The sequence below is a fragment of the Saimiri boliviensis genome, chromosome 2 (assembly GCF_048565385.1).
Source record: "Saimiri boliviensis isolate mSaiBol1 chromosome 2, mSaiBol1.pri, whole genome shotgun sequence".
Lineage (NCBI taxonomy): Eukaryota > Metazoa > Chordata > Mammalia > Primates > Cebidae > Saimiri > Saimiri boliviensis.
Window position 1 is genome coordinate 8,270,211 of NC_133450.1, and position 15,197 is coordinate 8,285,407.

Genomic DNA, 15,197 nt, shown 5'->3' on the forward strand with positions numbered 1-15,197 from the left:
TCTGAGGAAGTGCAGGAGCAGAGTGGCACCTCTGTGAAATGGGCTGATGCCCGCACAGTACCGTCCCTGCTTCAGGCTGGAAGAGGAGATGGTCGGCTATGAGTTGTGATTTACATACGGCAGAAAGTAAATCTCCTTCCCCCTCCTGTCCCACCACCCAGGTCCCCACATCAGAGGAAGACATTGTTTTATTGGGAAACCTTCAAGAGACAGTCCATGCATGGATGAGCCTCTATGCATATAAATACATAGGTAATATCCATATGCACATATTTTCATAGAAGGGCAGCCTACTATACTGCATAGCACTTTTTTACATAACAATGTATCTTGGCCCTCTTTCCTTATCAGTACACATAGAGCTGTCTCATGCATTTGAATGGCCATATAGCACTTCATCCTGCTGATGTATCATAATTTATTTAAATGTCCGATAATGTACGTTTAGGATGCTTCTAATCTCTTGTTATTGCAATCACCATGGCAGTAAATACTCTTGTACACAAGTCATTTTGCAATCCTGGGAGTTCATCTGTAAGGCAGAAAACCTAGAAATGGAATGTTGGGTCAAAGGGAATATGCAATCTCAGGTTCTTTTTTTTTTTTTTTTGGTGGTTGCTGTTGTTATTTTGTTTGTTTTTTGTTTTTGTTTTTTTGAGACAGAGTTTTGTTCTTGTTGCCCAGGCTGGAGTGTAACAGCGCGATCTCGGTTCACTGCAACCTCTACCTCCTGGGCTCAAGTGATTCTCCTGCCTCAGCCCCCAGAGTAGCTGGGATTACAGGTACCTGCCACCATGCCCAGCTATTTATTGTATTTTGGTAGAGATGGGGTTTCACCACGTTGGTCAGGCTGGTCTCAAACTCCTGACCTTGGGCTCCGCCCGCCTCTGCCTCGCAAAGTGCTGGGATTACAGGCGTGAGCCATAGCGCACAGCCGCATTCTGTTTAGATCAGTGTTGCCAAATTGCCTTCCAGGGTGGTTGTGCCAGATTCCCTCCCACCGGCAATTTAGGCACCTGCTTATTTCCCTCTGTCCTTACCGGCACAGCACATTAGCACACTTTTGTTCATTGCCAATGTCAAAGGTAGAAAATTATATTTCAGAGTGATTTTAATTTTCATGTGTTAAGTCATAAGCGAGAGTGAGCTTTTTTCCAGACAGTATTTGCATTTTTTACATTTACATATAGATGCCATTGACATTTTATTTTCTGTGATCTGTCTATAACTTTTGCCCATTCTTCTTTATTTAAAATATTTAATATAAAATGCTTCAAATATACAAAAAGATATATGTGTATACATGCATATATGTTTGGCATGTATGTTTATATATGTGTGTGTGTGTATATATATATATATATATATATATACACACATATATATATATTTAGCAAAGGTATAAAACTAGAAAGAGACCCATGTACCCATGATCCAGCTAAAGAAATAGACTATTATAATTCCTTTGAGTTCCTCGTGTCTCAGGAGTAATCAGAATTCTGAATTTTGTGTTTATTCATTTGTTTTACTTTTTAGTTTTATCTTTCTATCATCTATCTATCTATCTTCTATCTAGCTAGCTTTCTATCAAGAAATTATATATCTCCTTAAACAATACATTTAAAAAATTTTATATTAATGTATGTGTATACATACATTATGCTTTTGGACTTTATATAAATGGTATTAAACTATATATATATATATATATATACTTCTGTAACTGATAATTTATACATTTTTCAAAGTCCTGAATGCTGTTTTTGAAATGTGACTATGTTATAACAGCTATAGTTTGTTAATCTTCAATGCTGTAACATATTTTATTGTATGAATATGCCACAATTTACCCTTTCCCCTGTTCACGGCTTTGTGGGTCACCCTCAAATTTTTGTTATCACAATGTGGCTAGAAACATTCCAGTACATAGCTCCTGGTGCACATGGGCAAAAACGTCTAAAGCAGAGTATACATGGCCAGGGCTGGAATTGCTGGGTCATAGGATATATGCATCTTCAGGGAACAAGATAATGTATCTTTGCCCATTTAAAAAATATAGGCCGGGCACGGTGGCTCATGCTTGTAATTCCAGCACTTTGGGAGGCTGAGGTGGTTGGATCACTTGAGGTCAGGAGTTCGAGACAGCCTAACACGGTAAAATCCCAACTCTACTAAAAATATAAAAATTAGCCAGGCATGGTGGCGGGCACCTGTAATTCTCAGCTACGCAGGAAGCTGAGGCACAAGAATTGCTTGAACCCAGAAGGCAGAGGCTGCAGTGAGCGAAGATCATGCCACTGCATGCTAGTCTGGGCGACAGAGAGAGCGAGACTCAATCTAAATAAAAACGTTGCTGGTTTTGTTATTGATTGTAGAGACTCTTCATGTACGGAAGCATTTGCACTCCGTGATATGGGCATATTAGTGTTTATGTGCTCAGAAAAGTCCTGCAGTAAAGAAACCTTTTTAACCAGGAGTTTCCCTAACTCAGCTGGCCCCTTTCCTCATTTCGTATCTGATAGGACTCACTTGGGGAACTGCCGTTGTAAGAGAACACGCATCAGGACCTGGCATCTGGGCAACCTTCCACAATAGGACATAGGCCCCTCTCCCCTGCTCGGAGGACCTTAAAGGGGCTGACCCCGGCTGGAATGGTCTACCCTCCATCCTACAATTTAGGGGACCCATCCCCATGGTGCATCCACTGTGTGTCAGGCTTTGTGCTGGATCCTTCCTGCCACTTACCTCTGTTTCCATAACTCAGTGAGAAACAGGGCTTAGAGCAGTGAACTTCCTTAAAGAAAGACAAACCATCATCTGATCCAAAGCCATCTTTGCTCCATTACACCACAGGACTTGCTTAGAACCAGAATAGTACCCAAGACCCAGCCCCTGAGGAATCCAGAAACTGACCTTATCCCTCCCTGATCTTGCCACACACCGCAGACCCTGGTCTGTCCCTCTCCTCTGGCTTGTGGCCGGGCTGCCTGGCGGAGCTGGCTATTTTGACACGCATGCCCTGGCTCTCTCATCTCCTGACGGCAAGGCTGTGCCTCTTCCTCTTTGGGCTCCTGGCACTTGGCACAGGGCTTGGCATATGATCAATGGCTTTTGGAATGACCAGATCAGTGATGATAGTGCCAGTGAGCCCGTATCCAGTGCTCACCATAGGCAGGCTCTGCATTAAGGGCTTCATGAGAATTATCCTTTATATCTGTTCACAGCGACCCTCTGCAGGCTGTGGTACCATCATCTCCATTTCACAGATGAAGAAATAGGCTGAGGGAAGTTTGGTCACTTGTCCAAGGTCACACAGACATTCAGTGGTAGAGGCAGGATTTGAACTTGAGTTCCAGGGCTTGTAACTGCCTCATGCCACACACCTGACACACATGGGTGAGGCAGGTGGCCCCTGTCTAGCAATGCCACATGAACAGTAGTACCCAGGAATTCCCCAGTGTGACAATGACACAAACCCAAGTGTCTATTCAGCACTGCTGTGAGGCCCCTGGGGGCAGGCCGCCAAAGGTGGGGAGAACCCCAGGCCTGGTATTCTGCCCTTTCCTGCTCCCTTCCTGCCAGCTGAGGTCACAGGTCCAGCCCAAGGCCACTTGAGGCTCAGGCGACAAAACATCCCGGTTTGCAGGAGTTGGCAGTTGCTCTGGGCAAGCTGCAAGCAAACAGCTGTGATTCCAGTCCCCAAAACTCCCCCTCCTTACCTGTGTCAACACTTTTATTTTTAAAGTGGCAGAGCCAAGGTGGGGGCTGGGGATGGGCAATGGGGAAGGAGGGAGCCAGTCCCTTATCAGCACCGGGGTCCTTGCATATGTAACGCTGTCATATAATTAACAGTGAAGATCATTTACATTGTCGCTTAGCTAATTTTCATAATGTTTTCTTTATTATCAGAGGAAGAAATTAACCCAAGAATTTATTTACATAGCAGCCTCAAACAGTAACAGCTTGCTAATTGCCTGTTAGGTGATTAATAAGCTTACAGCAGATGCTAATGCGTCGTGGGCTCCCCGTTTCAAAGGTGCTCTTGCCTCACGCTTGTGTTTTTGGCAGCTTAATTAGTGCAATAATTATGTACTTGTTGCTCCTTCTTTCGAGCAAATACTGTCAAATGCTTAAAAGATTAAAGTGAATTATATCCTGAGAAGGCACAGAGCTTGAGGATGCCTGTTCTTGCTAACTTCTCCGCAAGTTCAAAAATAGTAAAGGATAAGTAAGAGAGGGTCTGTCACGGCGGCGGCAGCAGAAATGAACTAGAGCTGGCTGGGGCTGGTCTGGGAAGACATCGTGAATGCTGCCTCATTTCCCATCTCTAAAAGGAGGTTCAAGGCCCAGCACAGTGGCTCACACCTATAATCTCAGCACTTTGGGAGGCCGAGGCGGATGGATCACAAGGTCAGGAGTTCAAGACCATCCTGGCCAACAGTGGTGAAACCCCGCCTCTACTAAAAATACAAAATATCAGCCAGGTGTGTCGGCGTGTGCCTAGAGTCCCAGCTACTTGGGAGGCTGAGGCGGGGGAATCGCTTGAACCCCGGAGGCAGAGGTTGCAGTGAGCCGAGGTTGTGCCACTGCACTCCAGCCTAGGCAACAGAGCGAGACTCCGTCTTGAAAAAAATAAATAAATAAATGGAGGTTCAAATGGTTGGCATGGGAAAGCAGAGAAGGGAAACTTGAGAATCAGAGAGCCTTGAGTGTCAGAGCAACGAAACACATTGGGTAGATCTAATTTGCATCCTGATTGGACGCAATTGTGAAAAGCCGTCTTGGAGGTCTTCAGAGAGACTTGACTCTGGGTTGTGTCGATGACATCCAGAAGTCACTGCTGGTTTTGTTAGGTGTGATAACAGCACCACGGTTACATGAAAGAAAAATATGCTTATCTATTCAATATGCAGACTGAAGGTCTTAAGTTTGAAAGGATACGACGTCTATGCTTTGCTTTAAAATACTCTACCGCTCTCCTAAACGTAGCGAGGTCCGGAGGTAAATAAGACGGCAAAATGTGGATCGACACTAACGCGGATGACAGATAAACTGTGGGTCCATATAGCTATTTTCTCCTCTTTCATGTATGTTTGAAAATGTGCGTAATCAAAAGGCTGGACCTTAGAAAGGAGGGGATGAGAATTCCATCAAGACATGGGCCCTAGAATCCAGCTCCCTGTGTTCAAGTCCAGCTCTATTCCTTGCTAGCCATGTGGTCTTGACCAAAGACCGGACTTTTCTGTGCCTCAGTTTCTTCATCTGTGATATGGAGATATACTTGTTGCTGGGATGTATCAAGAGAGTACACACAGGTTTTGGCACAGTGCCAGGGGCATGGTAAGCCTTGTCTTGTCGTTCTTGTTATTATTAACGTTGTTATTGGCTGAGGCCGTCCAGCTCTGCAGCTGTGGGCCACCGGCAGATCCACCATGGGTTTGCTCCATCCCAGCTCTAGCGCAGGCTCAGCCCAGCATCAGCGGTGGCCTCTGGCAAAAGGGGCTGCAGAGGGGCTGGCTCCTCTCTCTGGGACCCTGAAGGCCTGCCTTTGTCACATAGCACCAAGGACATCAGCTTTTCCGGGGCTAAAACCCCAACCCCTCCAGCACTTGATCACAGTACCTGGTTTCTTTATACCCATCCTGCTAGGGGCCAGACTCCCAGAAACCTTTGTCTTGTGGTGGCTGCTTGTTGAACTTGCCCTGGGGCCGGCTGTTTGAATTTCCTCTGTTGCTAATTGTTCCACTCTTGGGAGTCTGTGTTTGGACACTTCAACCCCTCCCAGGCCCTGTGGCTGCACCGGCACTCACTCTCCCTCTCCTGCCGGGGAGGCCTGGGTCCATACCAGCTCCAGCCTCTTGGAGTCATTCCCTGTTTGCTGGCAGGAACATGCCTGGGCCTGGCATATCTCGGCCAGGCCACTGACCTCGTGTGCCTTGGATTTGAGCCTCAGTTTTCCCATCTGTAAAATAGGGTGTTTAGACAAACTCTCCAAATGCTCAGCATGAACTGGCGACCAGAACTATAGAGCCTCTGCAGTACCAGTGCCAGCGTAGGTCTTAACCCAGAGCAGATGGCCCGTCAGTATTTGGCTGTTCATTGAACAAATGAGCAAATGGAAGAGAGATGCCCTCTGCCCTCTCTTTCTCTACACTGGCCTAGGACTCCTCATCTCCCACCTCCTCCAGGCAGTCCGGATCTCAGTTCCAAACTCCTTGTAAATCCTGTGTTACGGGGCTGCTGCGTGGATCAGCGCCGTGGGGAGGCAGTTCAGTCTTGAAGGTGAATTTAATCACAGCCTCATACTCACCCCACCTCCACCCAATCTCTGAGCCTCCCTAGAAGTAATTCTGAGCACACACTGAAAAAACAGGCCTGCAGCTGTCTAGGGCAGAAGAGGCAAGATTTGACAAGGTGTGGAGAGGGAGGCACAGATGTGGCCTGTTAAGCAAGGGAGAGCCAGGGAGTGTTTCCCCACCTCTAAACACAGGACCGACGGAACCCCATCTCCACGCCTTTCCTCAGCAGCTTCCCTGTCTCCTTCAAGGGTGTTCCCTTTACTCTTCAGTCAAACTCCCTTTTCAAGGCTCACCTCCTCCAGGAAGCCCACAGTGATATCCTGCTGCTTACAGGGCCTCGTGTGTTCATGTCCTGCTTCTGAACTTGGAAATGGGAGCAACCGGCTTGGTTTTTAGTCACCTGAGTGTCACTGTTCTGCATGTAACTGAACCGTAAAGTCGGCAAATGCAGGAACCACCCTTCCTTCTTTCCCTGCACCCGCCTCAGCCTCCAGCCCAGGGTCCAGCAGAGAGCTCCGCAGAATGAAGTATCATACTGTGTAGACCCAGAATCCTTACTCCGAATGAGCCTCTCATTCGGAGAGGAGGAAAGTCAGGCGCAGGAGTGTTGAATGTGTCCTGCAGGGCCCAGGCCAGTTCTGGGAGCCTCGTTCTGACCATGCCAGTCCACAGCTCTTGCTGTCACCTCATGCTGCCCTCATGAATATCAGCTGGACCAAGTCAGGATGGCAAGGGCATGGAGACCTGGGACATGTATCCACCAGCTTGAGGGACTCCAGGGGCTCAGGGAGAGCTGAAAACTTTCTAACACATCATCAGGTGACGCTGCTGCTGCCTGTTGGGAAGCACTGTTTCAGAACCACAGCCCCATAGGAACGAAAAATCTACCTGAGAGACAAGATTATCACAAAGTTAGTACTTAAATGCACGACAGGTGGACTGTGTTGGCTCACTCCTGTAATCCCAGAACTTTGGGAGGTTGAATGGGCAGATCACTTGAGGCCAGGAGCTCCAGACCGGCCTGGCCAACACAGTGAAAACCCATCTCTACTAAAAATACAAAAATTAGCTGGGCGTGGTGGTGCTCGCCTGTAATCCTGGCTGCTTGGGAGGCTGAGGCAGGAGAATCACTTGAACAGGGGAGGTAGAGGTTGCAGTGAGCCGAGGTCATACCCCTGCACTCCAGCCAGGGCAGCAGAGTGAGGCTCCGTCTCAAAATAATAATAATACAAATAAACAAATAAATGCATGACAGAGGCCAGAAGTATATTAGTTAGATTTTTGGCTTCTTGGCATCTCTTTCTCCTTCTTTTGAGAACAGCACCCTGATTTCCTTTTGAGGGTCTATCCCTCCTTTAACCCTCTATGTCCTCTTAATAAGCCTCCCACCTGCTGTGGAGCAGAGCATCTATGTAACTTAAGAACATCCAATCAGGAAGCGGACTTTACCCAGTCACATGATTTATGCTGTTCCAATCAGCTCAAATAAGAGAACTCTGGCAGGAATCATGAGGAAATAAGGCTTGTTTTCCAGCGGGACCAGAACTCCTGTGGCCATCTTGCCACAGTGTGGAAAAAGCTCTGAAAATGGGGCTTATGAGGGACAAGCAGAAGAGAGGGCATTGCCCGATGCTCCTGGATCCAGCTCTTCCTGAGGTCCGCACCTCTGAGCCTGTTAGTTACACGAGTTCATGAGGATATAAATCCCCCTTTCTGCACCAGTCATATTTTGGGGCGGGACTTTCTGACAGATAATAGAAACTTTCCTGACACCAAGTTCTCCAGGTAGGTTGAGGTAATTCACCCCCTTCTGCATCAGGGAAGCCTCATGGATGATCAGAGACTTGGAAGGACAGGAAAAGTGGAGGTATTAGCAGGAGTGGGCTGACGGAAAGAGCCAGGTACAAACAGAGGCCATGGTACGAGCAGCTTGGCTCACCCCTGGCACCCAGGAGAGGCCTCTGGGGGAACTGAGCCCTATAGGAAGAGGGGAATCTTGCCACTCAGTGGGAGAGCACTTTGCGTTTTGCGGTCTCTTTTCCCAGAAGAGGTCACCCCCCGATGCCAGAGGTTCCCAGAGCCTGCTGGCCCCTGGAATCCAGACTTCCTGCCCAGACGGGCAGCTGGGATGAGGTCATGGCTGGGGAGAGTCTTTTATCCTCTTGCTAAGCTGCTTCTTTCAGTAGCAATTGCTGTCTTGCTTAATCTCAGAATTATCTGATTGTCACAGTCGAGTTTTCCACATTAGGCAAAGAGCCAACAAGTTACTTAACCTATAATTGCCCTTTAATGAAGCCCATCTTCAAAACTGAATTGTCAAAGGGAAACTTGTAAACACACAGCGAGGTCCAAGACCAAGCCGGCCCCAGACATTGCAGCCAGGGCCTTGACTCCTCTCTGGCGTCAGCCACATTTGTCTGAGTTATTGGGGCTTTGTCACCAGCTGCCACCCAGAGTACAGAGGAGGCTGGTGCTCACAGCAGCCAGGAGCGGGTCGAGCCTTTGAAAAGCAAGCTTGCGAGTGCTTGGTTTAGGTGCACACATGCTCCCTTGCCTAGTGTCTCCCTCCTTCCCGAAGCACTGTGAAATGTGAAAGGAGTGGCCAACTCGAACTTTGTAAAACCCGAGCAGCATTTCTCTGCAGTGAACCCACGTGGTGGTGGCTCGGGCCCAGCTCCGACAGCAATTACAGTAAGCCTTCTTTAATGTCAGCCTCTCTTACCTACTCTTTACATAGCATAGACTACTCTTTACATAGTGTGGACCATTGGTGAGAGAGGCTGACATTAAAGGAGTCTTACTGTAATCGCTGTTTGGGCTGGGCCTATACCGTGGCCAGGAGTCTGCCCTCTGAATGTCCAGTCACATCTCAGCATGTCCGAAGTGAAGTATCGTAGTCAGACACACTCGGCTGCTTCAAGCTGCTCTCACACTGACCGAGGGCACAGCAAGACGAGGGAGGAAATATTCATGGAGCACCAACTCAGGGCCAGATGCCATGCTGGGAACTTAATATACTTCACGTCATTTAATTATCAGGACAACTCTGGAAGCACAGACATATTATCCCTACTTTGCAGATGAGGGATGCCAGGCCAAGAGAGGGTACGTTATTTGTGCAGTCAGCAGGTTTGCAGGTATGGGAAACAGGTTCTGAACTCGGATTCGCCTGATGCCAAGGCTGGTGAGTGCTCCTTGGATACTTATTGACATTGAGCTGGCCTAAAGCCATTGAGCGGTACAGATTAGAAGTGGGTGGGAGGCAATACTATGATGTCTGGGATTTGCTTCAAAATAACACAGGAGTATGGGGAGGCAGGTAGGATTATAGACAAAAAGACTGGCTGTGAGATGAGAGAAGCTAAAGCTGGGAGGTGGGTACCGAGGGTTCCTCAAACAGTTCCAAACAAATATTCCAAATTTTTCATTCCAAAAATGTTTAAAAAATATAACACTTTCTCCAGAAGTCAGTGCCCCTTCTCAGTACCCCACAACACTCAGACATATTTGTCACTGCCCTAAATCCATGATGCCACCTTAGAATTAATTTTAATTTTTTTGGGGGCGGGGGATGGAGTCTCCCTCTGTTACCCAGGTTGAAGTGCAGCAATGTGATCTTGGCTCACTGCAACCTCTCCCTCCCGGGTTCAAGTGATTCTCCTGCCTCAGCCTCCTGAGTAGCTGGGATTGCAGGCACCCGCCAGAATGCCCAGTTAATTTTTGTGATTTTAGTAGAGATGGGTTTTCACCGCGTTGGCCAGGCTGGTCTTGAACTCCTGGCCTCAAGTGATCTGCCCTCTTCAGCCTCTCAGTGTTGGGATTATAGGTGTGAGCCACCACACCTGACCAAGAGTCACCTTTTAAAATTGTGTCCCTCTGAAGCTGTGCGATCTGTGAGGATAAAGGTTATGTTTGTCTTGTTCATCTAATAAATTTTTATAGAATGAATGAATGACAAGAGTCTGGTGCACAGTGAACATTCAACACATGTTTGTTGAATGAATATTCAAATAACTGGGTCCTGAAGCCTGGCTGTGTTTTGACAAGCACGTAGCTGTAGAGACAGCGTGCTGGGGAGAGGAGCCGACTTGAGGAAAGGCACAGGCAGCAATCAGGCCAAGTTTGGAGGTGAGTGTGGGGGAATGCCCAACCATCGCCAAGACAATAGTCATCAGTGATAACATGCTGCCCAAGCTTGCTGGCGTGGCCAGTTTTTAATAACTTATATTTCACAGACACAGCACTGACATTTCGTTTAGTCACCAAGGCAGGGTCAATCTCCTGCCACAGCTGTGGAAAGTGAGGCTTTCAACTTCAGTCTCAGCTCGTTAATTGGAGAAAGTTGGCCAGCTTGCGCCTGGTGGACGGCAGCCCCAAATGGATGTCGACACAGTTTTGAGGACTTGAGGGAAGCAAAAGAAATCAATTAAGGGGACAGCCTTAATTGTTCCAATTGGGAATCTAAATCCTGCTGCATTTCCTGATATTCCTTGGCAAGAAAGAGAGAAAAAGAACCGCCTCCTTCTCCACACCACGTCAAGACCTAGTGCCACGTGAAAACTGGGGACTGAAAAGGCCAGAGCAGGACCCCAGGATGGTCTGGGGTCAAGGAGCCCTGGCGGGGCGGGCCTGCATCCTGAGGTTCTCAGGCTACGTGGCGTCTGGTCTCCCGCCAGCCTTCCTGATAAAAACCATACTCCACCACTGGCTTACATTGAGGGCCAACGGGAGGCCTGCAGGGCTGAGAATACCTTCAAAGGCCTGCCTTACGCAGATGGACTTATTCCGCCAAAGCACAAATCACGCAGAGGGCGATGACAACAATGGAATGGATAAAGCCTTTTATAGTTTGCAAAGAGCTTCCACATCCCTGATCTCCTCTTGCCCTCCCAACGACTATGGAAGAGTGAGAAGGAGGAAAGGGGGCCAGAAACTGAGGCTCAGGCAGTGATGTGACGTACCCAACATGGGGCAGTAGTGGAGATGGTAGAGCAGGATGCTCCCCGCTCACCTGAGTGTACGGTCCTTTCCGGGGATGCTGACCTTAAACCTGACAAGAGCGCAGGTCTCCACTCCCCCAGTTCTCATAGTCTGTCTTGGCATTTGTTATCAAGGACACTTAAATCAAGTAGGAGTATTTCTGTATGGTCCTATTGCCTCCTAAAATTATCGATGGCTCCCATGGTCTCCTGGAAATATTGAAGACTTCAACCTTCCAGGCCTGTCTGTCTCTGAATTGTTCAAATTATTTTGTGTCTTTGGAATATTAATCAGTCTGGGAGGGCTGACACCACAGATTTCTCTTAGGAGAAGGTAAAATGAACATAAAGGTGTCTGGTATAATAATTCCTCTTGTCACAGCATCTTGAATTTCTCTAAGGGCCCTTGCCTTGCGAGCTGCCTGGGAAGATTATGATCACCTTCGTCCTTAACGAGAGGAAACGAAGGTGCTGAGCAGCTCTATGTCTTGTCCAACATCTTGCTTCCTGCCCTTTTCACTTTCTGAAGTTTTAAAAACCTTAACGTCACTTTTAGAGTGAGACCCTTGGAGAGAATGGTCAGGAAGAATTTTTACCCTTGTTTTTAGGAAACTGATTTTAGGTGGTAATGAACACAAATATTAAACTACCTGATGGCTTCTTCCGTTCTTTATTCTCTTTGTGTCTGAAATGTCAGCTTATCTTCTCTCTCCACACCCCCTTGAAGCCAAAACGTTCCATTTTAGGTGCCCTGACTTAGCGTAGGTGGGGTGTTGGGTCAAGGTGGGGTAGAGCCCAGAGTAATTGAGAACGCTCCCGTTCCCTTTGATGGTTGCTCAGAATTCCTCTGTAGGCAGAGGGGAGGATGACCCATGTAGGGGATTCGATGCCCTCTAAGCTCAGAGTTTCTATGAGGGCTTATCATCGTGTGTCATAGGCAGATGTTAATCTGCCTGTTTTTCCCAGGTGACTGGGAGAGGTCAGGGAGTGATCGATCTGTGTCTGGCAATAGGGGTATTGAGGGCATGGGTGCACATAGGAGCTGACCACATGTGGGACATGTCATGATAAACCAGGGGGTAGGAAGAAAACCCTGAACAAAAGCAGGGGCCAGAGCGATGAAAAGGAAGAGGTGGATTGGGGAGCTTTTTTGAATGTGGAATCTGTGTCAGTCTCTGCAACGAACCAGGGAGGAGTCAAGAACTAGCTCTCGGGCATGGTGGCGCGTGCCTGTGATCCGAGCTACTCAGGAGGCTGAGGCAGGAGAATCGCCTGAACCCGGGAGGCGGAGGTTGCGGTGAGCCGAGATCGCGCCATTGCACTCCAGCCTGGGTAACAAGAGCGAAACTCTGTCTCAAAAACAAACAAAAACAAAAACAAAAACAAACAAACAAAAAAAAACCCACAAAAATTAGCCGGGTATGGTGGCACATGCCTGTGATCCCAGCTACTTGGGAGGCTGAGGCAGGAGAATTGCCTGAACCCAGGAGGCGGAGGTTGCAGTGAGCCGAGATCGCGCCATTGCACTCCAGCCTGGGTAATGAGTGAAACTCCATCTCAAAAAAAAAAAAAAAAAAAAAAAAGAACTAGCTCTCAGATTCTAGTTTGAACAATCAGGTAGAGTGACGTTAAGAGCTGGGAGCACAGGAGAAGCTGCATCATGGATGGGGAAAACTGGGATGGTTTAGTTCTGAATGGATTGAGCCTAAGGGACCTGTGGGTCTGGAGAACAGATATAAAACTGGGCAGATAGCAGCCTCTTGGTGATACTTAAAGCTATGGCACTGTGAAATTTCTGGTACCTTTAGTGCCCACGGGCTGAGCCTCTGTCTCTGTAACCTACTATCTGGCTCCCTGATGGCTCTGAATGATCTAAAACTACTAGACATCAAAATTCCTCATGTTCCTTTTTGACTTCTACCACATACTTATGATGAGGATCCCTGAGGCTGTGAATCTTATTCAGTAGCTCTTTGTAAAGCTTTAAAGGTCAGCTAGCAGCAAGCTGCAGCAAGAGGAGCAAAGAAACCTGGTTTCAAGATTTGGCTCAGCCAGTAACCACTATGTGATACTGGGCAGGTCACTCTTTCCCTCTGGGCATCACTTTCCCCAAACTTTGATAGTGAAGTGGCTAAGTTCCTGTGCTGGTAGTGTCAGAATAGCTTCTATTAGGCTATCCCCCCCAAAACAGTTTTAATGCCTGAAAAAAGTACTAAAAACAAGTATTCAAAAGCATTGGATAACTGCCAAAATGAGGCAGAAACTAGAGTGAGCTTAAGAAAATAACCCTACTGGGTGAAACTCTTGTTTAACTGGCTTTTCTCCCGAGTGCACAGCACCCCTGTTTTCATGGCATGGGGTAACTAGAAGTGAAGTAGAAAACTGTCATCTTTCTGACTTTGGGGGTCAGAGTTTGGGGCTCAAGTTTGCCAGAAGAACCTGGAACTAAAGGGGAGACATCCTGAAAAAGAACCTCTGAAGAAGAAGCCTCAAAATCTGCATATAAATGACCCACAAATTATTGACTGACCACTGAACTGTGGATGAATTGGAATGGCATCAAGATGCCCAGCAGAAGCATAAGCTAGAAGTCCATAAAAGCTGAGCAGAGAGTTCAGCTGTGGCTCAACTGCAGGTGCAGAGATAAAATCCAGAGTTTCATTTCTACCAAGTTAGCAGAACAAAAGGAATTCAACCTAGAACTAAAGAAACTAAATATTCCACGCTGTTCAACCAAGTGCAAAGTCAAGCCTCCATGAGTTCAAAGTGACTATCAGCAACTTGATTGCCCTCCAGAATGAAAATTCAAAAGAAAGTGACAGAATACAAAGTCTCTACAATGTATCACCCACAATGTCCAGTATACATTTTTAAAAATTACTAGACATTAGAAGAAAAGTAAAATGTGATTTAAAACAAAGAGGAAAAACAGTCAGTAGAAAAGGATACCAAGATGTCTCAGATGTTGGAACTAATACATGATAATTTTAAAGCAGCTATTTTAAGTTTGTTCAAGAAAATTAGGGAATACATGGTCACAATGAATGGATAGGGAATCTCAGAAGAGAAAAAAAAAATGAAATGAATCTATTAAAACTGAAAAAATAATTGAAATAAAAAATTCACTAGATGGATTTGATAGTAGATTAGAAATTACAGAAGAAAAATTCAGTGAACCTGAAGACACATGGATAGAAATTCAATCTGAAAAACACAGGGAAAAAAGGGACAGAAAAAAATGTGAAAAAATAATGGTTGAAAAGCTTTTAACTTGGTGAAAAACATCAATCTACAGATGCAAGCTGCTTGGTGAATCCCGAGTAAAATAAATATGGAGAAATAACTATACCTAGGCACATCATAGTGAATCTGTTGAAAATCAAAAATCAAGAGATACGTTGAAAACAGTCATAAGAAAGAAGACATATCACATACTCAAGATAAACTATAGTAGTAATGCCTCTTAAATACAACAGAATGACAGTTTAAGGCACTAAAAGTAAAATGGCATCTTTAAAATACTGAAAGAAAACACTGATCTACTCAGTAGTCTGTATCAAGTGAAAATAGTATTCAAAAGTGAGGACAGAATAAAGACAGTTTCAGATAAGAGTGAAAGAATTTGCTACCAGCAGAAGTTCTTCAGGATGAAAGAAAACTCAAATCTACAAAAAGTAATGGAGGTCATTGGAAGTGGAAAATATATGGACACAATTTAAATATAAAGACACAGATCAATGTAAGTAAAAATATTAAAAAAGATAAACACATTAGCAGAAGAAACCTTGATGGGCATCGAGACAAGAATTAACATTTCACAGTGATATAGAGTTAATTAATTAGAAAGACATAGAAATTGTAACGTGTATACATATAATAACAGTTTAAAAATATATGGAGAAAAACATATAGAACTAAA